The sequence below is a fragment of the Ictidomys tridecemlineatus genome, chromosome 12, assembly GCF_052094955.1.
Source record: "Ictidomys tridecemlineatus isolate mIctTri1 chromosome 12, mIctTri1.hap1, whole genome shotgun sequence".
NCBI lineage: Eukaryota > Metazoa > Chordata > Mammalia > Rodentia > Sciuridae > Ictidomys > Ictidomys tridecemlineatus.
This window is the reverse complement of record NC_135488.1, coordinates 29,141,691-29,165,475: the sequence shown is the minus strand read 5'-3', so window position 1 is coordinate 29,165,475 and position 23,785 is coordinate 29,141,691. Positions and strand designations below refer to the sequence as shown.

Here is a 23,785-nt window from a genome sequence, read left to right as displayed (position 1 = left end):
TTACAAAATTTCTGAAGTAATTTGAAAACATATTTCAAAACTTGATAAAATTCAATCTTTCAACCCAACGATTTCACTTCTAAAATTCTATCTCAAGAAATCTAATCAGATAACTGAACAAAAATTAATGTTCAACAGCATTATTGTGTTGGTTTTCTGGATAAATTAAATATTAAAAATCAATTAAGCATCTAGCATCAGGGAAAAGAATAATTTACAGTACAGTTCTAATATAAAACACAATGGAAATCTTAAAACTATATTTCTAAAAGTTATTTAAATTCATGGGATTAAGTTCCTTTAACTAAGGTAACCAAGGTATAAAACACAAAAGCTACTCAACCCAGCAACACCTAAAATCTAAGTCCAAAACTCCCAAGGTTTGATGAGATCTCAAAGGAACTTATCCCAGCAATTATAAACACAAAATTGTTTGGTGAAGGACAGAGATGCATAATAAAGGAAAATAATGACCGCAGAGTAGAAGTCTGGTATCTTTTTCAGGTAAAGCTTCAAGGAGGAGATTTGAAGGATGAGTTAGAGTCCATCAATGAGACCAGGGGGCATTTCTAGACAAAGAGAGCAGTTCGTGATGTGCAGTTCCCTGCCAAGAGTGCTCAACATTAGGCACTTCTAGGGGTTATAGTGGACAGCAACAGAAGGTGGTCCTGAAAGAGAGCTCAGGCCAGATTTTAAAAATGTCCAAAAGAATGAGATCTGAGTTATAGAAAGATACTCCAGGGGCAAGTGTATCTTTCAGGTGAACCTTGCACATGACCTACACACATCCTCCTGCGTTCTTTCAGATGAACCTTCAACTGAAAACCTAGTAACTAGGTCATTTCGGATCATGATCCCACGTCCTTCCACTGAGCACTCCATGTGACAGCCATGGTAAAACCATGTTCACATGTATGATCAGACATGGTCATGACATTTAAAAAGGGGGTAGTGGAGTTAAAGTTAAAGGGGACTTCAGGGAGGTTTTGAAAACAGGGTGGATCCCAGAAATCCAAGACCCCTGGCTTTCGATCTGATTGTCTTCCCATGACATCATCCGGGTGGAAAAAAAGATTGGTTTCTGAGATTAAAACTAGCAACCATTGCATGTTGAAGAGATGCCAAGCCCTAGGCTAAGCATTTCCCATGCCAGGTCTGAGTTGCCAACCAACAGCACGAACACGGATACTTCCTCCAAGAGGGAAGGAAACAGACAGTCACTTCAGTCACACCTTTAAATTAAGCCAGAATTCACACCCAAGCTGGTTCCCGAGCTAAAATTGTAATTATTATCTCTACTGCTCTCAGAGTTTATTAGAATTGTTCATGGGGTTCCAAAAAGGAGAGAAAAGAATTGTGGCATCAGACTCTGATTAGCTATAAAAACAAACTTCCTAACAAAGTGAAAGACAATCTTGATACCAAATTGTGTGACTAAACAGCAGGGTGCTCAAAATACGCGAATTAAAAAATTTCAATGAATGACATGTTCGTGAATTAAAAGTTTCAGTGAATGACGTGTTTGGACCAAGAGCCCAAAGCTACTGCCATGACCCATCCTTATTCCTTCGCACATCATAATCTGTTCATCAGACAGAAAGGATTTTTGGGGGGAGACAAGAAAAATGAAAACAATTTTTTAGTGGCTTCTAGAAGTATGCCTTTGCAATAGTAATTTCTTAGCTTTGACTCACTGGCAAATGGATAGAAAATTGCTTATTTTAATTACATTCTTAGCAGTGATTACATTTCCAATTGTAGGGTAAATTGATTGTTATAATTTGAAGGATATACAAAAACCTGAGCCTCCAAATGAGTTTGTTAAAATTGAGGTCACTGAGATTTCAAGGAGGTGTTTTACACATTTCCCACCCCGGCTCTGGGTGCTGTTCTGAACATAAGAAATAGTACTTCCTGCTGCAACTAAATTAAACTTGAAATCCAGTTAATTGATAATATCATACTTTCCCTTCTACAGAGCACTGAAAGAAACCCTTCCACTCTATGGGGGACTCGCTGTGCTGGGTCACAAGAGCAGGTGAAATCTGAAGTGATGGAAGGGGTCATGTTCCATTATTCCATGCAGCAGGAGAAATCTGGCTGGGTCTGTAGACATGTCTGTGTAATCATCACATCATGCAGCTCAGGAGTAAGAGTTTTTGAAAGAAAGAGGCCAGTAGAAAACTTGATCCTGGGCACCTGATCCCCACACCCTGCAACATGGCTTGCTTGCCTTTAATCAACCCTCACACCTGCCCAAGGAGTATCTTTCTATAACTCAGACCTCATTCTTTTGGCCATTTTTTAAAGCTGGTCTGGGCTCTCTTTCAGGACCACTTTCTGTTGCTGTCCACTATAACCCCAGAAGCACCTCGGCAGGAGCACTCTTGGCAGGGCCCTGCATATCACGCTCTGCTTGGTCTCTTTGACTAGAAATGCTCCCTGGTTTCATTGATGGACTCTAACTCATCCTTCAAATCTCCTCCTTGAAGCTTTACCTGAAAAAGTTACCAGACTTCTATTCTGTAGTCATTATTTTTCCTTTATTGATGTATCTCTGTCCTTCACCAAACATGACTTCCCCAGAGCAAGAACTATTTTCTTTTACAGCTTTTTATTCCCACTCTTTGAGGTAGTGTTTGGTCCATAGAAAGTCTTTGGTAAGTGTCTACTGAATAAGAGAATTAATAAATAAGTGAGGGCTGGGGATGTGGCTCAAGCGGTAGCGCACTCGCCTGGCATTCGCATGGCACAGGTTCGATCCTCAGCACCACATACAAACAAAAGATGTTGCATCTGCCGATAACTAAAAAATAGATATTAAAAAATTCTCTCTCTCTCTCTCTCTCTCTCTCTCTCTCTCTCTCTCTCTCTCTCTTAAAATAAATAAATAAGTGAATGGATAGATGAATGACAGATAGATGAACAGACAGTGGATGGATGGACAGATGTGTTGGTGGACTGGTGAGTAAATGGGTGGAGTGGTAGGTGAGTGCACTTATGCATAGGTGAGCAGATAGACAGATGGGTGAGTGATTGGATGGATGTGTGGGAAGAGGGAGAGACCAATAAACAAATGGATGAATGGATGACATCCAACTTCACTGTTCTCTCATTGCATGTATTTTCCCTAGAAAAATTTGCAAAGAGAATAGCAGTTAACAATTTGAAAAATAATATCCTAGGTCAAGAGAAAAGCTAGTCATGTATAATTTAGTGGTGACACCTGCTGGCATGTGCAAAGCCCTTGGTTTCATCTACAGAACTGAAAAACAAACAAAAGGCGGGGGAAGAAGGGAGGGAGGGAGGAAGGAGCTAGACAATTCCATTCCCTTCCCTGTGGAAGCTCTCCTTATTTAATTAGTGGACTCTTTAAGTCCACATCAACTGGTTTTTCTTACTAGGGTTACTGTTTTCCAAATGTTTATTCCCAATAGGAGTTTAGAAAGAGGAACAGTTGAAATCCCAGAACCAGTGATTGGTATAATCTTCCAAGATATTAGGTCAAAGAATTTTAAATTGAATTATTTTTAATTATAAATATTTTCATTATGAATGACTACAGAATTTCAGCAGAAGTTAAAAGTCAAATCAGTTGAGTTCCAAGTTTTCATTCTACTTCTATCTTTTATTAAAGCAAACGATTCTTTTCTTCATTTAATTGAAACATTTAATTAAATTAAAACTTAAAATTAAAACATTTCTCCAAACAGCATTTTAACTCTATGTTGATTGTCAATCAGTAATGAGACATTTTAAAAGACAGCAATAGCCCTAAGGTGCCCATACCAGTGAATGATACTCCATTTTGCTGCAGAAATGTCAGTGTCGAGATGGTCACATTCAGTACAAGTTCAGAAACCTGGGAGAAAGTCTGGTTGAGTGGTAGCCAGTCTAAATCTTCCAGAGATGTTAAGGAACTAGAACTAGAACAAAGCCACAGCAGTCTGAGCCATTGGTGAGTCAAACAAGCAGAATCCATCCCAGATTTACTTACATTCCACCAACTGCACCCTCACCCTGTTGCACTATGTTGTCTGGACTATTTATATGTCAGCATTCCTCACAGCTTTAACGTGATCCTAATTCCTCAGGCTAAAGACTTAGCCTGAGAGGTAAATCCATCTCCTGAATACTTAAGAATTTTGGCCTTTGATAGACCTTGGGTTTCGTGTGGCTCTCCCATGGGTGCTGTCTTACATTTAGCCTTGGGTCTTCTTGCCCGACTAGGACAGCTGACCAAGCCACACAGGGCACTAGTGCTATTATCTCAGAGGAGCAAATGAACCTTCATCTAGGCTGCTTCAGGTTCAGATCATCAGTCTAACACTTAGAAAGCAGCCAAATTGGAAGGACACATACCCCAACCCTCCACTCTGCTTTAGCCCATGGATCTGAGTGTGTTCAGTCCATCAGTGGTTTTCAAACTATTTTGCAGAATGAGGAACTTTGGGGAGAGAGGGAGTTCATGTGTATATGGGTTTCAATTGTTTTGAGATATCAATATTTTATTTTATAAATAATGAAATCTGTAGGTCAGAAAATACACTCCGCTGAAGTAGGAATGCATTTACATTTCAACAACTGAAGACCAACGCAACCATTCATTGTGGTTCCAAACAGGTAAACTTCCTGTAGTTTCTCATTAAGGAGACTCTCTCATGGCCTCCTTGTGTGTTGAAGAGAATCCCAAGGCTATAAAATACATCACTGAAAACCGGTACTGTTCTATGAATGCAGTATGAATGCAGACATTCTTGATTTTGTGCCACTGAAGTATAGAAATTAAATTTATGCCGAAGCTGATATGGTTCAACAACTGTCATTAATATCTTCTCATTTCAACCTTTTTCCTCTTTCAAAACAACCTGGTGGTTTTCATCATCCACTGATAATATATTCAAGGCTAGCGAGAATAAAAAGGTAGGGATACCAACTATGTTAAAATATTTAAGCTAACAAACTGTCAAAATAAATGTGTTTCCTTTTCCTACAATGACAAATATGCCTTCATAAAAACCTAAAAAGTCATGTTCAAATTCACAATTTTCTGATTCTGAGAGTTGTGCTCCAGAATGTGGGGTTTGGGGAACACCTATCTGGGGCCTCAGCTCATTCTGTACCTTAAGGGACCTCAGTGCAGGACTGTGGATATTACAGCCTGCAGAGCCCAGACCAGCCACACCCCACCCCACCCCCAGCCCCCGACACTCCTGCCAATGGCTGCAGCTGTCCTGGTTCACCCTGAGCCTAAGGATGTAACCACACTGATAAAACCTGCCCTCAGAAGGAGGCACCAGGGAAGAGGCCCGCCCAGGCTCTGGTCTCTGGAGTACAGAATTCCAGGATGAAAGGGTTTTGGGAGGAGTGAGATTTTTGGACACAGTCCCCAAACCACAGGTCCCAAGACAGGGCTCCCCTTGTACTCTGATCTAAGGCAATGTGAGTTGTTCCCACCAACTGCAAATGAAAGAGATAAAAGTTAAAACTTGAAAAAAAAATAACATGAACTTTTCCTAATAAAACGCCATGTTCATACAATTTGGCAAAATAATTTAATTTTAAAAACCACGATGATTAAAAACTGGGAAACCCCACTCTAGGAAGAGGTTTTCCTAAAGGCACCACTGTGGGTAACATGGGGTCAGGTCCATTGCAGAAGACTAATGCCCAACTCAGTGGATTCTAAAGAGAAGGAACTGAATTTATCAGGTCTTCAGGATATTATTGACAACTATAGTATAATTTATCAGTTAAAATTATTATGTTTATGTTGCTTGTCTAATGGTAAAAATGTGGAAAACAACCTAAAGTCTAATGCTAACATTATTATCTGTGGTATAGAATACCTCAGCAAAGAGAATATTATGCAGTCATTAAAAATATTTATTTTAGGACTACAGGACTCCATGGAAATGCTCCTAAGGTAATATGAAGCTTTCTAAATTGGGGGGGCATGTGAACAACATCACTGCAGTAGTGCAAGCTATGTTTACAGACAGAAGGGGACAGAGGTAGACGTGTAGGAGCTCCAGGTGTTTCAGAGCACCATTACCATGAACATTTTTCTTTTTCAAACAGTTTCTCAATTATTGTATATTTATTTACCCATTAAAAATGAGGGAGATACTCTCTACTATTGTGCATATCTAAAAAGAACAATTAAAATTTTAAAATAGAATTACTTAAAGTTAAAAATAATGAGGAGGAAAAACCAACACTTATACTTTTATTTTTTTTACCTAATTCAAAACGGCCTGGAGAAAGTGGACCATGACAGGGAGGATGTCTTCCACATGAACATGGTTTTCACGTAGTCTTGGCAATGAAAGTAAAAAATCCCAGAGGTGAGGCTGCTGGTGGAGGCTTTCCAATTTTGAAATCACCTCCTCTGTTTTATTGAGGTCCATCTGATAGGAAGAAATACCGGAAATTTTCCTTTTTAGTTTTATTTATCAGCTGAACAAGAGAGAAAGTGCAAGAAATGTAGGTAGGACATCTGTAGGAAGAGACTCCTACAGGCTTAATATGTCACCCTGTTGAGCAAAAGTTTGTTTTTTGTTTGTTCCTTTTAGATGTATATATACATGTATTTTCACATATTATACATACATGGAGCATAACTTCCCATTCTTGTGGTTATACACGATGAGAAATTACACTGTTGTAAATTCATATATGAACATAGAAAAGTTATGCATGATTCATTCCACTTTTTCCCTATTCCCGAATCCCCCCCTCCTTTCCCTCCAAACCCATTGTCTAACCTAATAAACTTCTATTCCCTCCCTACCAAATTGTTCATTAACATCTGCATATCAGAGAGAACATTTGGCCTTTGGTTTTGGGGGTTCGGCTTATTTCGCTTAGCATGATAGTCTCCAGTTCCATCCATTTACCAGCAAATGCCATAATTTCATTTCTTCTCCGTGACTGAGTAATATTCCATTGTGTATATGTATCACATTTTCTTCATTCGTTTACCTGTTGAAGGACACTTAGGTTGGTTTCATAGTTTGGCTCTTGTAAATTGAGCTGCTATAAACATTAATGTGGCTGTGTCACTATAATATGCTGATTTTAAGTCCTTTGGGTATATACCAAGGAGTGGAATTACTGGGTCAAATGGTTGTTCCATTCCAAGTTTTCTGAAGAATCTCCATACTGCTTTCCAGAGTGGTTGTACCTATTTGCAGTCCCATCAGCACTGTATGACTGTACTTTTCCCCTACACCCTCCCAACATTTATTGTTACTTATCCTCTTGATAATTATCATTCCGACTTGAGTGAGATGAACTCTCAGTGTAGTTTTCATTTGCATTTCTCTAATTGCTAATGATGTGGAACATTTTTTCATATATTTGTTGACCTGTCTGTCGTACTTTCTCTTCTGTGAAGTGTCTATTCACTCCTTTTGCCCATTTATCGATAGGGTTATTGTCTTTTGGTGTTAAGTTTTTTGAGTTCTTTATATATCCCGGAGATTAAGGCTCTATCTGAGGTGCAGCTGGCAAAGATTTTCTCCCATTCTGTAGGTCCTCTCTTCGTGTTCTTGATTGTTTCCTTTGCTATGAAGAAGCCTTTAGTTTGATACCATCCCATTTAGTCCTTCTTGATTTTACTTCTTGTGCTTTAGGTGTCTTGTTGAGGAACTCAGTTCCTAAGCCGACATGATGCAGAGTAGAGCCTACTTTTTCTTTCATAGGCTCAAGGTCTCTGGTCTAATGCCTGTGTCCTGGATGCACTTTGAGATGAGTTTGGGGCAGGTGAGAGACGGGTTTAATCACATTTTGCTGCATATGGATTTCCAGTCCTCCCAGCACCATTGTTGAAGAGGCTATCTTTTACTCCCACGTATGTTCATGGCGCCTTTGTCTGGTGTGGGATGATGTGTTCATGTGGGTCTGTCTTGGATGGATGTTAGTCATTCTGGTTGGGTGTTTTTTTAAGTATGGACACACAAGTTTGAAATCCAGTCAAAAATATAAAATCAGAAAAATCTACAATTTAAAATAACTGCAAACTCTCAAAAGAGAAAAAAAAAGGAGAAAATGAATCAGGGAAGGATGAAAAAGAGAAAGTAAAGGAAGGATGGATGGATGGAAGGAGGAAGAAGAAAAACAGCAAAGAAGGGAAGAGGGAGGTGGGAGTTCGTAACCCACTTGAATCAAATGTATGAAACATGATATGTCAACAGCTTTGTAATGTTTTGAACAACCAATAATAATAATAAAAAAAGAGGGAGGTGGACAAGATGGCAAGTGGGGGGAGAAGAAGGGCTCTGTCCCAAGTGACCTGAGTGGGGGACGTCCGGAGGTGGGTCTCTCTGGGGTATCTGCACCCCTGTCCCAACCTTGCTTCAGAGATACAGAAAGCCAACACTCAACATGTGCTTGTGATGGGACGTGAGACCAGCAGTTGGAACCTCCTGAACTGTCTACTTTAGCTGAGGACAAATGAGGCCCTCAGTGGGTCGTGGAAGGACACCCTCAGTTTCCACCCAGGCCTCGCTGCTGCCCCCTGCCGTGTGCTGCCTGGCCTCCTCCCCCGCCCTCCAAAACAACTCCAGTCATGTTTTCTTTCTGGTCACTTCACCAGAGTGTTTCTTGTCAGCGTCACCAACAGTCTCCATGCTGCTACTTCCAGGGGTCACTTCTCCATCCGTTTCCTACTCTGATCAACAGCAGAGTTGAGGCCGATCATTTCCACCTCCCTGAAAAGGGTTTTCCTGGCTTCCAGGACATCCACCTCATCCTCCCCTGCTGGCCTGAAACCCCATCTCGGATGCAAGTCCTCTTCTTCTCCCTCTGTACCTTCTGCCTGCTCAGAATTTAAAAGTCACCTTTGCACCAAAATCTTCCAGATTCATGTATCCAACCAGACTCTTCACCTCTGCTCCAAACTGGTATCACATCACCCACAGCCTCCTTGACAGTGTCACTTGGGTGTCTCATTAACTTGCCCAAATTAAGTCTCCTGATTTCCCCATCTCCTTCTTCTCCCCACGTCACCACCAGGAAAAACTGTTCCAATCCTTCCCTATTTCGATCAATGGCCACTCCATATTTCCAATAAGAGTCACTCTTGACTCTTCTGTGATAACTTATATTCATCAGAGGAGTCTACTGGTTCAACCTTCAAATTGTATCAAGAATCCCACCACATGCCACCCCCTCTGTCAGTAACCACATGACGGTGCTAAGCCTCTATCACCTACTGTAGCCATGAATTCATCTATTTCCTAACTGGCCTCTTGATTACACTCTGGTCACCTTCGTTCTATGCTCAATTGAATGGCCAAAAAGATTCTCTGGAAACATAATTTATGTATCATCATTCCTCCGGCTCAGAGTATTTGAATGACCATTTCACTCCAAATGAAACTATATATCACAATCAGAAACTAAATATCATACCAGAATTCTGCAACAGAAAAGTTACCTAGAATTGTCTCCCTTTAACAAACAGAACTGCTTTCCTGTGGCCACTCTTCCTCAGCTCGTTGTAGACAGGGCCTGAGAGTCTGCACATCACAATTGTGCTACAACTATGATGCCGTTCTCTGCTTTTCACACCTGACATGACAGGCACCATATTAATTATTAAGTGACTCTGCTAAGGAGGCTATCAACATTTACTTGCCCTACTTAGGGATAATTAAAATTATCCGTCATTAGAAATGAGACTTTATTTTTATTTCTTTTGCATTATACGACAAATTGTCAGAACAACTACTGAGACAAAGGACATCAAGTAACTTTTTCAAAAGTCATTGTGTCAATTTTTTTTTCCATCACAAGGCATACATGATTCCTATCAATGGCCTATAATATCACAAGCACTGAATATCAAAATTTCCTTTAAATGCTAATTTAATCATTGCAATGGTGCTTTATTCTATTTTTAAGTTCTTCGGTTACTTGTAAGTCACCCCCATTGAAAACTTATGTTGTAAGTGAAGGCCCTGGTGCTTAGAGTCAAAGGTTGCATGGCAGGCACACAAACCATGGCCTAAGTTTGACTTTGGATGGGCTCTGATCCATCTTACTAAGCAATCTGTGGACCTCCATCACCTGCTGGCCTCAACTCAGCAACTGCTTCTCACTGACCTTATTTTAGAAAATTAAATTAAAATTAAATCTCATCTTTCAATCCATTCTTGGAGTGACTTTAGCTTTCTCAAAATCCAGCACCTACACAATTGTAACTGAAAATCAAATCCTTTTTAAAAAATAGTGTCTAATATACAAATTAAATTTAAAAACCATTGCCAACCATACATCTTGAGACACTCAATTTTAAACTTTTTGTTAAGATACTTACTGTTAAAAAACTGGATCCATAAGAAGGACCTACAATAGAGCAAATTTTAGAGATTTCAGTTCAGTCATAAACCCAAAAACCATTTGCCACGTTACCACTCCAGTTTTCAAGTCAAAGGAAGTATCAGAGCCCTGGCTCCCAAATGGCGACACCCAGATAGAAGAATAAAACTGAAGAAAGTCATCACTGATGATCTCCAAATCCCATAGATATTAAGTAATTTCTTAGGGGAAAATTTTTTTAACTGGTAAACCAAATTTTGAAAAAATTTCAAAAGGTTTCTAATTCCAGTGGGCATTGCGAACATTCAAGACAGGACAAGGACCATGAAGGGAAAACAGAGAAAAACAAAGAAAGGAAAAAGATAAAAGGAGAACAAAACGTGAAATTATGATTTTTCAGATAAGTTTTTAATTACATGAACCACAGGAAATGGCTCAAATGCTAGCTAGTTGAAAACAGACTTCACCTCAAAAATAAAAAATCAGTTCTTTCTTCAAGAACGTGTGAAAAATTTCATTTAGGAAACAAATTCTAGGGGCTAGGATTATAGCTCAGGGGTACAGGGCTTGCCTACCATGTGTGAGGCACTGGGTTCAATCCTCTGTACCACATAAAAAATAAATGAAATAAAAGTATTGTGTCCTTATACAACTAAAAATATTTTTAAAGAAACAAATTCTATAAAAGCAGAACAATCTTATAATGGAGCCTATTATAAGAAACTCCTTCATTCAGCGTCAGAAGTCTTTTGTGGAGCACTTTGGGTTCATCATGAAATCAGCTTTGGGAGGCCATGGCCCACCTTACCCTATTCCACCCAGGACAAAGGTGACATTTTCTTTCTTTCTTTTTTTTTTCTTTTTTCTTAATATTTTATTTTTACCAGTGCTAAGGATCGAACCCAGTGCCTCATGCATGCTAGGCAAGTGCTCATCCTCTGAGCCACAACCCCAGGCCCCAAAGGTGACATTTTCTTAGAAATAATAATGAATGCTACATTCTCTGAAGAGCTCATTCTTCATTTTTCTGCAAAACTCTTGACTCCATTTATTTGTATGCACTCCATGAAGAAGAACATATATATGTGCCTATATGAGCATATATATTATATATGTAATGAGGACAGAGATGTAGCCCTGGGCTTAATCTCTAGCAACACAGAAAGAAAAATAAACAAAGAATAATTTTGAGATGGGTACCTAAGGTTGCCAAATTTACCAAATAAAAACACATACAGTATTCAATTTGAAGTTCAGACTTTTTAAAATGAATGGTTGTTTCATGATATGTATATATAGCATTTGGGACACAAAAATATTTTTAAAACTATCTATTAGTCAAAATTAAATTTTGATTCTCTGTCCTATATGGTGTCTGGCAGACATGGGGTTCGTAGGATTAAAGTGGGGGTCGTGGGGCGGGCAGAGTTGATCACTGCGTAACCTCCTTCCATAAAGCTTGCAGCCCCTGATGACTAGGGCGTGTGAAGACAGGCCTTGGGCTGCCCTCTTAGAGGTGCACACTTCATTTGTGAGAGCTCTCTAAGATCTATACCCATTCTAATTCCATCAGAGGTTTATAAATAAGAGTCGAAGTCTCTTATCATGTGGATATTTTTCACAATGAAAAGATATTATTCTCATTTACAAAATAATCTACCCTAATAATTCAAAAGATTGACAAAGCTAATCACCCAAGGCCAGAACTAAACCTGATCCTGGCGACAGCGGGGAGGAAAGCAATCAGAGGGATCTGTTTGCATGTTGGGAGAGGGTGCAGACAGATTTTAAAGATAGGATGAGGAAGCGGAAAAAAAAGAAGACAACAGAAGAAACGTGAGAAGGGAGTAGAGAGCGGGTACCTGTTGAGCCTAGGCTGATGGGAGACTGCCCCTGGGGAGGTAAGGTAGCTTCAGCTCTGTGCAATGTGCCTCCTTCCCGCAAGGAGGAAGGATCTTCCCGTCCCTCCACAACTAGCCGCGGGGCCGACGCTGGCCACCAGAGGGCGCACCTTTCCCCAAGACCCACAGGCAGTGCCCGCTCAGTAAGGATTTCACCCCTCTCTTCCTAAGCAGTGCCCAGGTAGGCAGTATCCCTTTCAAGAGGTTTACTTGCCTGGTGTCTTTGATCTTTCTTTCCAGTTTCTGTAAGTTTTTTGCTTTGTCCACCGTTTCACAAATGTCCTCGGCCAGGTCCTGCATTTCTTTTAAAAAGGCCAAGCCATTCACCTTCCTGTGATCAGCTACAGTTTGAAACCTGGAAAAACTTTTAAATAAAGAGAATATGTGGGGCTGGGGTTGTGGCTCTGCGCAAGAGTGCCTCTCTAGCGCCGGCAAGGCCCTGGGTTCAATCCTCAGCACCACATAAAAATAAATTAATTAATTAAAGATATTGTGTTCAACTACAACTAAAAAATAAGCATTTTTTTAAGAGAGAGAGAGATGGGTAGAAGGAAACTTCCTCAACTTAACAAAGAACAGCTATTAAAAAAAGAAGAAGAAGAAGAAGAAAGAAAGAAAGAAAAACTTCCAGCTGTCATCACACTTGCTGGTAAGAACCTGAAGGCTTTCCCACAAAGATCAGGAGCAAGGCACTGTTCTCTCACCACTCCTTTCAACACTGTACCAAAGTCCTGGCTAAAGCAATGAGCCAAGAAAAGGAAATAAAAGGTAAACCAATTGAGGAAGAAGAAATAACACCGTCATTTTTCTCAGATGACATAATTGTCAATGTAGAAAATCCAAAAGAACTGAAAAATAAAAAAAATAAATTGGAACTAAAAAGACATTATAACAAGGTTGTAAAATGCAATGATAAAACACTAATCGTATTCCTATGTGCAAGGAATGAACAAGTGGAATTGGAAATTCGAAGAGCCCTCTGGCTGCAGGATAAACATTTCAGGAGTACGAGGGTGGAAAATTACCAATTAAAAAAGGTGGTTTTGGAGAAAGAGAGGAGCAGACAGTTTCAAGAACCATTTGGGATGTGGACTGAAGACCTGTTATGAATTGTTTGAATTGTATTAGACTTGCCTTTTGTTTTCTCAATATCTGATGCTTTGACATCTTGAGGACTTCTGTCCCTGAGGGACACCCTTAATTCCTAGAGATTATACACAACACAGACAGTCACTTCCATGTTTTTGCACCTCCCCCCACCTGACTATAACAAGGGGACATTACAGAGAGACATTCAAGGAAGATTTGCAGGATACTGGTAGGAGTAGCCAGTGAGTGGTGGCTTCTCCTCATGGTTAGGGGAAGTACACACTCTGGTTGCAATCACACTTAGGAAGAGGAGCCAAAGAGCCCTTTTTATGTGAATCTGGGATTCAGAGGGCAAGGGCTTCAGTGCACTGAATATTTAACACTTTTATCTGTTTTTCTATTAAAGGTGTTTACTGTCTTCTTCGTTTTTGTGCATGATTTATGTTTTAAATAGTAACTTTTAATCATTTTGTAAGAAGTATTTCCCCCAGTATACTTGTTTTTATTTTAATTTCGTGTAGAGCCATGTTATTCCTGAAAAATAGGAGATGTACAATGTTTTAAAATTTATTTTTAGCAGAGCGTGGTGGCACACATCGATAATCCCAGCAGTTTGAGAGGCTGAGGCAGGAGGAGCTCAAATTCAAAACCAGCCTCAGCAATGGTGAAGTGCTAAGCAACTCAGTAAGACCCTGTCTCTAAATAAAATACAAAATAAAGCTAGGATGTAGCTCAGTAGCCAAGTGCCCTGAGTTCAATCCCCAGTACCAAAAAAAAAATATATATATATATATTTCCAAAAAAGTAAAGATGAGCAAATGCCGACGTCCAGCCCCAGCAGGGGCGAGGGAGCGGGGAGTGAGAGTCCAGGGCGTCTTGAAGGAGGAGTGGCATCAGTGAAAGAAAAAGAAATTATATGAAGTGCAATTCTAAGGGAATAGTTAAATATATAACAGCAAATGTTTTCGAAAGGATTTTCTTTCCCCTTTAAAAATAGGGCTCCTGGAAATGTCTTCCTGCTGTGATATTCAGAGTGAGTGACCACCTGGAAACCTCTTAAAATCACTGACTCTGGGGTCTCCTCTCTGAAGTTGCCACTCACTGGGGCCAGCTGCTCTCCCATGAATATATAACCCAAACCTCCCTGCAAGTCCATCACAGACCATTCTAACATCATGGGAAAATGCAGACTTTAATTCTGACTAGAAAATGAGAACATTGCTACATTTTACTTAACTTTGCAAATGTCATGCATAGAAATAAATGTGATGTACTAGTAAACAAGGGAAAAGATTCTTATGACCTTGGAAATCAGGACTGTGCACCTGTTTGCAACCAATCTCAAGGAAATTCGTTTTAATCAGTAAAACTACTGATTTGAAATCAAGTAGCAAATCACATCACAAGTTGCTGAAAACTCGTTAAAGTTACAAGTATCCAATTAAATTAGAATATCCAAAAAAGGAAAAAAAAACACATAAAATTGAGGAGAATAGTTCCTGATCATAGAACCTTCTAGATATTTTCAATTTCATGTCCTTACAAATGAGAGAAGATTCAAAGTGGATTAACAGTCATCAACAGGTCAATCTACCATGAAAAAATAACATTGCTTATATCACGAAGAATTAGAGTAAAATCCCTTCCACAAACATTGTCATTTAATCCTCATGACCTATCATAAAGTCTGAGCAAGTTCAACAAATATGTATTGAAGAATAAAATAAACTCAGTGCCTTTTGGGTCACATCCCTTTTAGAGAAGAAGACCTAAATGTGTTTGATAAAAGCAACCAGACAGTGAACAGCAAACCAAGTCCAGGCCACAGAGATCACATCCTGCCCCAGGAGGCTGCTGTGCCCCATGGAAATCTCACCTTTCAAAGTGTGACCTCCACTTGAGTGGGTCAGAATTACAAAATCACAAGAAGAAATGACTTGCTACTTCTCTGTAGAGGCCTTGTATTAAAGGCTAAGAGTGACCTCTGAAAGCCATAACTGTTGATTCATGCTCCCATTTCTCACCCAAACATGGGGCCTTTCCTGGGAAACCACCCAATTATCAGATTATAGAGATGGATGTAATTCAAGATGAGTTTCCCCTATAATAACGAGCAGACTTTATGTTCTTTTTCTTATTATTATTTCAAAAGAACCTCAGTGTGTTCTTAAGACTGGATTACAAATTACTACCAGCAGGAGAAATTGTTTATAACAGAAAGAAAATACTTATAAAATCCTGGATTAAATGTCGATGAGAGATGTTCCTGAGCACCAGAGAAATCCAGCACTGCAACAGGACCCAAGGCGGAGCCATTTCTTCCTAAGTCCAGTTCCTTACTTAGACTTCTGTTAGGTAATGCTTGACTTTGCCAGGTAGGAACGAAGTTGTCAAGGAAAGAAGTGAGAATGAAGAATGCAGGAGAAGGCCACTTGGCAGAAATGACCAAACTTTCTCAGATCTCAGACTAACAACAAGAATCACCCCTCAAAGACCCAAGGGCCAAACGTCACACCTAGATGCATCCACGCAATTCCACAAGGGACCTGAGGATGCCCACTGTGGGAAGGACCTCGGAAATGATGATAAGGCCAGTCCCTCCATTTGTAGATTCGGAAACTGAGATCCAGTGAGAGACCCCCAGTAGTCAAATTACTGTACAAACAATTTTACCCTTGGAAAATCATGTTTAAGAGAAAATCATGATGTTGTCCACCTAGCAGGGTTGGTGAAAGCATCTCTGTAAATTAGAATGTGGGTGAGTAGCACTTCAACAAGGACCTTGAGGCTGCTGCTGCTAAAGAATGTTGACTCTTCACTTGGGCCAGCAAATGTAAAAAAATTTTCCCATTTTACAGTTGTCTCTTTGGCTATAATTCCAAGACTATTTGCTCTAATTCTCACCTTGAGTTGCAGGAACAACAGGTCTGATTGATAAATATGTTGTTAAGAATCAAAACCGCCCCCAGAAAATTTTCTTATTGCCTCCCAGAAGTCCCCACCTGACCAATCCTGAGATGATGATCAACCACACCACAGTTTGGCCAAGACTGCTTAACTATGCACCCTTCTGCTGCCCTGTGTATTTAATCTGGAAGCTCATGTCAGTACCCCCCAAGACAGGGAAACCCTGATCCTCTTTGTCCAGTATAGTTATGCAGGTTGGCATTCCTTTTCTGCTTTTCATGGTTCCTCTTTCCATTTAATTTTTAGGGTTAAGTGACCAGATTGGATTTGATGGGACTTCCCAGAGTTGGTCCTCTGGCCTCCGACTCCAGTAACATCAGTAGTATAATTAATGCAGATATGAGATGCAGTCTCACATAAGAGCTACAAAAACAAATCAGCTATGGAAGCAGTAAGATTTTTCTCTCTTACAACTTTTACTAATTTTTACTTATTAATTTCTGAATAGAAAAGTTATTATTGAATTGGAATTATTTCTAAGACAACCAGATCCACAGGCAGAAATAATTTTTATAAGAATTCTGCTTTGGCATATTTCTGCTCCCTCTCATCAAAACCAGTGAGGAAATCTCGGAGTGGAATTCTTGGCAGAAGGAGAGCTTGCCAGGGAATGTGGGACCCCAACCCTGGTCATCCACCCTTAACTCAAGGCAGGGGTTCACACGGGAAACCTTGGAGCGTAAAGTATTTTTCAAAATCTGTAATCAGCCCAGGACCAAAAGGAGAAGTGAAGTTGAGAAATGCTCATCTGAGGAAGGAAAAAAAGAAAGCAAGACTTCTTCTTTGGGGCTTTCTTTACGTCTACTAAAAATAAATAACTAAATAAATAATCAATCAATCAATCATATATGTTAGGTGCAGGACAGGCTGAGTAAGCTGTCTGCAGGGCATGCCAAACAAAGTTAGCTGCAGGATGACCTGGCCGCTCAAATCCTCTGTCTGATTCTTTATCACCTGTTTGCTTCAAGCCCAAACGCCCAAGCCCGGGCTCAAGGCTAAGCGCTTCCCCACCCTGCTCAAGGCTGAACACATAGCCTGCTGCTCAAGGCCAAGCACTTAACCCCCTTGTGTGCCACACATCTGCTCAGGTCTTGTAGTTGTATCCCAAGGAGGAAACCAGATGGGGCATCATTACGCCATCTTATCTGAAGATTGAATCATTGCCTTTATTTTTAAGGACATTTCAACGTATGAAATTCTAGTTGATAGTTTTCAACTAATTACTGTGGAATTGTTGACCCAGTGTCTTCTCGCTCACATTGTTTCAGTAAGAAATCTGCTGTCGTTTTAAACTAGGTTTCTCTGTAGGTGATAGTGTTCCTCCGGCTACTTTGAAGGTAACTCTCTTTTGGGATTTGATTATGATGTGCCTTTATGTTTTTTTGTGCTTGTGGTACATTGAGCCTCTGGAATAGTAAATATGTGGTTTTCATCAAGCCTGGGGTGTTTTTAGCCATTATTTCTTCAAATAGATTTTCTATCCTCCTTTTCTCTTTCTGAGATTCTAATTACATTGACATCAGACAGCTTGGAGTTATTCCCAAGCTCACTAATCCTACATAAATTTTCTATACTCATTTTTTTGATTTGTTCTTTTTAGACATACATGACAGTGGAGTGTATTTTGACATATTATACATACATGGAGTGTAATTAGGATCCCGTTCTTGTGGTTGTACGTGATGTGCAGTTTCATTGGTCATGTCTTCATATATGAACACAGGAAAGTGATGTCTGGTTCATTCTCCTCTCTTTTCTCATTCTCCCTCCCTTCCCTTCATTTCCCTTTGTCTCATCCAATGAACTTCTATTCTCCCCTCCCACCTTATTGTGTGTTAACATTCACATATCAGAGAGAACGTTTGGGCTTTCGTTTTTAGGAATTGGCTTATTTCACTTGGCACGATTGTCTCTAGGTCCATCCATTTACTGGCAAATGCCATAATCTCATTGTTCTTTATGGCTGAGTAATATTCCATTGTGTATGTATACCATGTTTTCTCTATCCATTCATTTGGTGAAAGGCACCTAAGTTGTTTCGATAGCTTAGCTATTATAAATTGAGCTTCTGTAAGCACTGATGTGGTTGCATCACTGTAGTATGCTGATTTTAAGTCCTTTGGGTATATACTAAGGAGTGGGATAACTGGGTCAAATTTTGGTTCCATTCTAAGTTTTCAGATGAATTTCCATACTGCTTTCCAGAGTGGTTGCACCAATTCCCAGTCCTATTTGCCATGTATGATTTATTGTTACTTGTATTCTTGATAATTGCCATTCTGACTGGAGAGATGAAATCACAATGTAATTTTTTTTAGCTTTATATCATTTACTTATTTTCATATGGTGCTGAGGATCAAACCCAGTGCCTCACACGTGCTAAGCAAGTGCGCTACCACTGAGACACAACCACAGCCGTCAGTGTAGTTTAAATTTGAATTTCTCTAATTGCTAGAGATGTTGAACATTTTTTTCATATATTTGTTGACTGTTTGAATTTCTTCTTCTGTGAAGGGTCTGTTCAGTTCCTTTGCCCATTTATTTATTGAGTTATTTGCTTATTTGGTGTTAAGTTTTTTGAATTCTTTATATATCCTGGAAATTAATGCTCTCTCTGAGGTGAAGGTGGCAAAGATTTTCTCCCATTCCATAGGCTCTCTTTTCACATTCTTGATGGTTCTATCTTCTCTTTTTAGTTTGATACTATCTCATTTATTGATTCTTGAGTTTACTTCTTTGCTTTAGGAGTCTGGTTGAGGAATTTGGTTCCTAAGCCAACATGATGTAAATTTGGGCCTACCTTTTCTTCTAGTAGGTGCAGGGTCTGTGGTCTAGAGCCTAGGTCCTTGATCCATTTTGAGTTGAGTTTTGTGCAAAGTGAGAGATAGGGGTTAAATTTCATTTTGCTACAAATGGATTTCCAGTTTTCTCAGCATCATTTATTGAAGAGGCTATCTTTTCTCCAATGTATGTTTATGGCGCCTTTGACTAGAATAAGAAAACTGGATTTATGTGGATGTGTCTCTGTGTCTTCTGTTCTCTTCCATGGGTCTTCATGTCTGTTTTGGCGCCAATGCCATTCCACTTTTGTTACTATAGCTCTGTAGTATAATTAAGGCCTGGTATTGTGATGCCTCTTCCTTCACTCTTCTTGCCAAGGATTGCTTTGGCTATTCTGGGTCTCTTATTTTTCAAATATTTTTTTTACTGCCTTTTCTATTTATGAAGAATGTTGTTGAGATTTTAATAGGAATTGCACTAAATCTGTATGTGCCTTTGGTAGTCTGGCCATATTGTCAATATTAATTCTGCCCATCTTAGAACATGGGAGATCTTTTCATTTTCTAAGGTTTTCTTCAATTTCTTTCCTTAGTGTTCTATAGTTATCTTTATAGAGGTCTTTAATCTCTTTTGTTAGATTGATTACCAAGCATTTTATTTTATTTTATTGAAGCTATTGTGGTGAGAGAGTTTTCCTAATTTCTCTTCCAGTTGATTCATCATTGGCTACATCAATTTTTAAAAATTATTTTTCTCTTTGAGTTTTGTTTTGGAGACTTTCATTACTATTCTTTAAGTTTGTTGATCTTTCCTTCTTCAGTGTCTAATCTGCTATTAAATGATATTCAGTGTATTTTTCATGCCTAGAAATTTGATTTGGGCCTTTTTATATTTTTCATGCTTCTAACTAAGCATGTGGAATATACTTATAATAGTTTCTTGAATGTTTTTGCCTGCTAATTCTAATGTTCATGCCACTTATGAGCTTACGATGAGTTATAATGGTGATAATAGTGATGCTTCTTTGCCTGACTAAAGTTTTTGATCAGGTGTCAGACACTGAAGTTTTACATTTTTGGTGCTGAATTTGCTTTTGTCTTTCCAAACTCTTTTTGAGCTTACCCGAGATGCAGTTGACTTATGTGGGAACACGTTGATCCTTGCAGATCTTATGTTTAAGACTTGATAGATGAGATAGATCAGTGTATGATCCACGGTTAATTATTCCTGGGACTGAGGCACTTCCTTCTGATCTCTACCCAGAGCTGCCCTGGAGCTGAGCTTTTTCAGTCTGACTGGTAGGAACAGTGACAGTCCGTCCCCCCCCATGATCAAGGGGCACCATTTCCTCTAATCCTTTGGCTGCTCCTTTCCCAGCCCTGGGTGGTTTCCTCACCTTCACGCACTATCTGTGGCTCTGCTTGACCCTTGAAGGGGACCCTCTGCACACCTCCAGAAGTCAGTTGCCTCCTCTCTGACCTGTCCTCCAGACTCTAGCTGGCCTGGTCTCCCTGGACTCTCAGCTCTGACCCATCCACTCTGGGGTCTACTGGGCTCTGGTTCTCCATCCCTGTGCTGAACCTGGGAACGTGACCACCTGGGAGAAGGGTTTGCCAGGCCTCCTGCTCCCAACCCTCCTCTCTGGGCTCCTCTTTCAAAGCTGAGCGACTGGGTCTCCTCAAACCCCCAAACCCCTCAGGATGTGTGGCCCAGCACTTTCCACGTTCTGGAAAGCACGGGCTCCTTCCCTCTGTCCCTCTGCTAGGTGCTGCTGTGTGGGTGAAGGGTGCTGAGGCCCTCTCCTCACCTCCTGCCCCCATCCCGCCCGCCTTCCCTCCTGAGCCCACCCAGCAGCTGCATCGGCTGCCCTGCCTAGAGAATCCGTCACCCCTTGCAAGCCGGGAAAATGCAAATAAAAGCAAGATTATGATATTTTTTGTAAATAAGCAATGCAGCAGCTCAAATCTGGTTCGGGCCGTCAGCTGAAGCCACCAGAGACACATCGGTGTTGAAATATTTGCGTATGTTCTCGTGGAACATTTACTGTGGCGCGCGCGGGGCTCCAATAAAGCTTTTATATAAATTATTCATTATGGAATTCAGATGGAACGCCAAAGCCCTCCCACCCAGGGACGCCTTTTTTACTTCCGTTTTTTTTTTATTACCTCTGAAGAGCTCATCTTGTTAGCATCCAGTGCCATCAGCCAGGCAGGCCGCATAATTAGCCGGGGAAGCGGTTGTCTGGGGAGACAGCGCTGACCTTATGGTCACGTCTTCTCAAGGAAACTTGGCCTTTCTTAAAGGGTTTTCTCTGCTGGTGGACATGCTAGTGTCCCCTCCCATCCTCGAGACCTAGTGTCCAGAGGATTGCAGGGAGATCGGAGCCCTGTCTGTCTTGCTCCTTGTCCCTGGAGAGGAAAGGGTGACCCTAGGCACGGCCCTTTAAAGCTCACAGTGCTGCCCTTGCCCCACCTAGGAGGTCTGCCTGGGGACCGTGTGGCCGAAGCCATCATGCCGACTTTCCGGGTGAGGCTCAGGGATGGTTCTGGGCTGAATTGTGACCCTGGTGACTCAGCCCCAGGTCTGAGGTTCTCACCTGTGGTACCTGACCTGTGACCTCGTGTGGAGACGGGATCTTCCAAAGATGATTAAAGTAAAATGAGGTCATTACAATGGCCCTAATCCAACCTGATGGATGTCCTTATAGGGAGGGGACATTGAGACACAGACACACAGATTGGGCACATGATGTGAGGTCCCAGGAGAAGACAGCAGCTACCAGCCAAGCAGAGGGGCCCCAGGAGGCACTGACCGGGGACCCCTGATCCTGGGCTTCAGCCTTCGGAACCGTGGGGACGCGCACCCTGTTGTGGAAGCCGCCAGCCACAGGGCTGCTCCGTCAGCCCCAAGGAGCCGACCAAGGCTCTTCTCCAGGTTCAACCACAGCGGGGGGGCTCTGACCTCCTGGCCTCAGCGTCCAGCCTCAGGGTCCGGCTGGAGGAGCAAGGAGCAGGTTTTGTAAGTGGCCTGAAACCTCCCATGGAGCCAGCGTGTGGCGGGAGGCGGGCGAGGGAGGGAGCTCCGCCAGCAACTTCATTTCCCCTTCAAAGAACTCTGCAAAGCTCTCTGTAAATATTTGCAGGATTAATTTCCCAATTCACGAAAGAATAAACGAACGACTGAGCACATCGGCCGGTCTCACTTGCTCGGGACAGTGTCTCAAACAAGACGCTATCCCAGCGGCAGCCTGCGTGTTTGGTGACCACAATGGCCCAAGTCCCTGGGCCTTGTGACCTCCTCAAGGGCCCTGACATGGCACAGGTTCCCAGGGCAGCACCATGGGACCATTCTGCCAGAGCCTCCTGGCCCAGCCTCCGGGAACGATGGGGCCTGCGGGCCCAGACGGCCTGGGGCATGAGGGCAGAGCCTGGTGCAGAGTCGGGCACACACCACCCAGAGCCGTGGTGGCCAGGCAGCCGGGCCTCACCTTCCCTGCCCAGGGTCTTCCCTGAGAAGGGCAGCGCCAGCCAGATCCGTGCGGAAGTGTGGCCTGGCGCACCCTGGCACACCCTGGCTCTTCTTGTGCCTTTCAGAAGGTCTTTTTGGGATTTTACAATGTCTCTCTTCAAAAGTGATGCTAAGGCATTATTCATTACCTTTTACCCCTTAGGGAGAAGCAGGGGGTGCATTAAAAACGAACACCCCAAACCCGTGCAATCTGCTGGATTGGTGCTGACCGTGTCCACCCTCCACAGAGGCTGCTGCATCCTGGGGTCCTTCCAGGTCCTCAGGGCTTCCTTTCTCTCCACCTCGCAGTGGCTGAGGGGCTGGGTCAGGAGGCCCGTCCCCTCCCTCTCTCCCCTTTCTTCTGTCCAGTGGGCACCAGGCCCTTTGCACCACTGTGTGTCTGTTGCATCTCCCTGACGTTTTCTGTTATCGTCTCATGGAAGATTCTAGCTGGCTGACCCTTCAGCCTGGCCGCACTGCAGCTGCCCCTCCCAGCCTCCGAGCAGGGAGTTCTGATCGCAGGGAACATCCTCCTCCCACTCCCTCTCCCCTGACCAGCCTGACCCAGGCTTTGGGATCCTGTGGGGCTGTGTCCTTGTCCTCACTCACCTGGCCACCCCAGGCCCCTAAGCTGGACCTGCATTGTGGCATTGGGCTGGCATCAGGCTCCCAAAGTTTCCTCTCCTCGGAGCCTGGACCCTGACGGGTGGCCTCCCTCCACCTGTCCAGGACTCTCTCTGCAGGAGCCACTCTTGCTGCATGTGGCGGGCCTCGGGCAGCTGCATAGTGAGGGGGCTCTGGGAGGGACAGCCCAGTCCTGCTAACCACCCATTCGCAGCGATGCCGGCTGCAGAGAGGCAGCACTGGGAGCAAGGGTGGCCCTGCGCCCAGGATGGGCACCCCTTCTCTTTGCCTGAGGCCCAGGGGCTGTGGGCTCCTCCCCTTCCCTTCCATGTCCCCTCTCCAAGTGGGGCTCCTGTGTGACAGACATGGGCCTGAGCTCTGGCACGCAGCCTGGACCGTCTGTCCTCCTTGTCCTTCACTTAAAAGCCACAGAGAGAGTCGGTCTGGTTTGTCCCCACCTGTTCTGCCAACAGCTGTGGCACATGAGTTTGGGGTCTGCGCCTGTGGGCTTCGGGCCCTGGGGCTCTGCGGTTCTGGCCCCCTCTGCAGTGAGAGTGGAGGGGGATGGTGGGCTTCTGAAGCAGGTGGGC

General features: G+C 42.2%; 1 pseudogene; it reads right to left on the bottom strand.

Moving 5' to 3' along the window:
* Positions 1–22,717, bottom strand: part of LOC144368937 (ATP-binding cassette sub-family A member 13-like) — a 405,121-nt pseudogene extending 382,404 nt beyond the window's left edge.
* Positions 22,718–23,785: the final 1,068 nt, after the last annotated feature.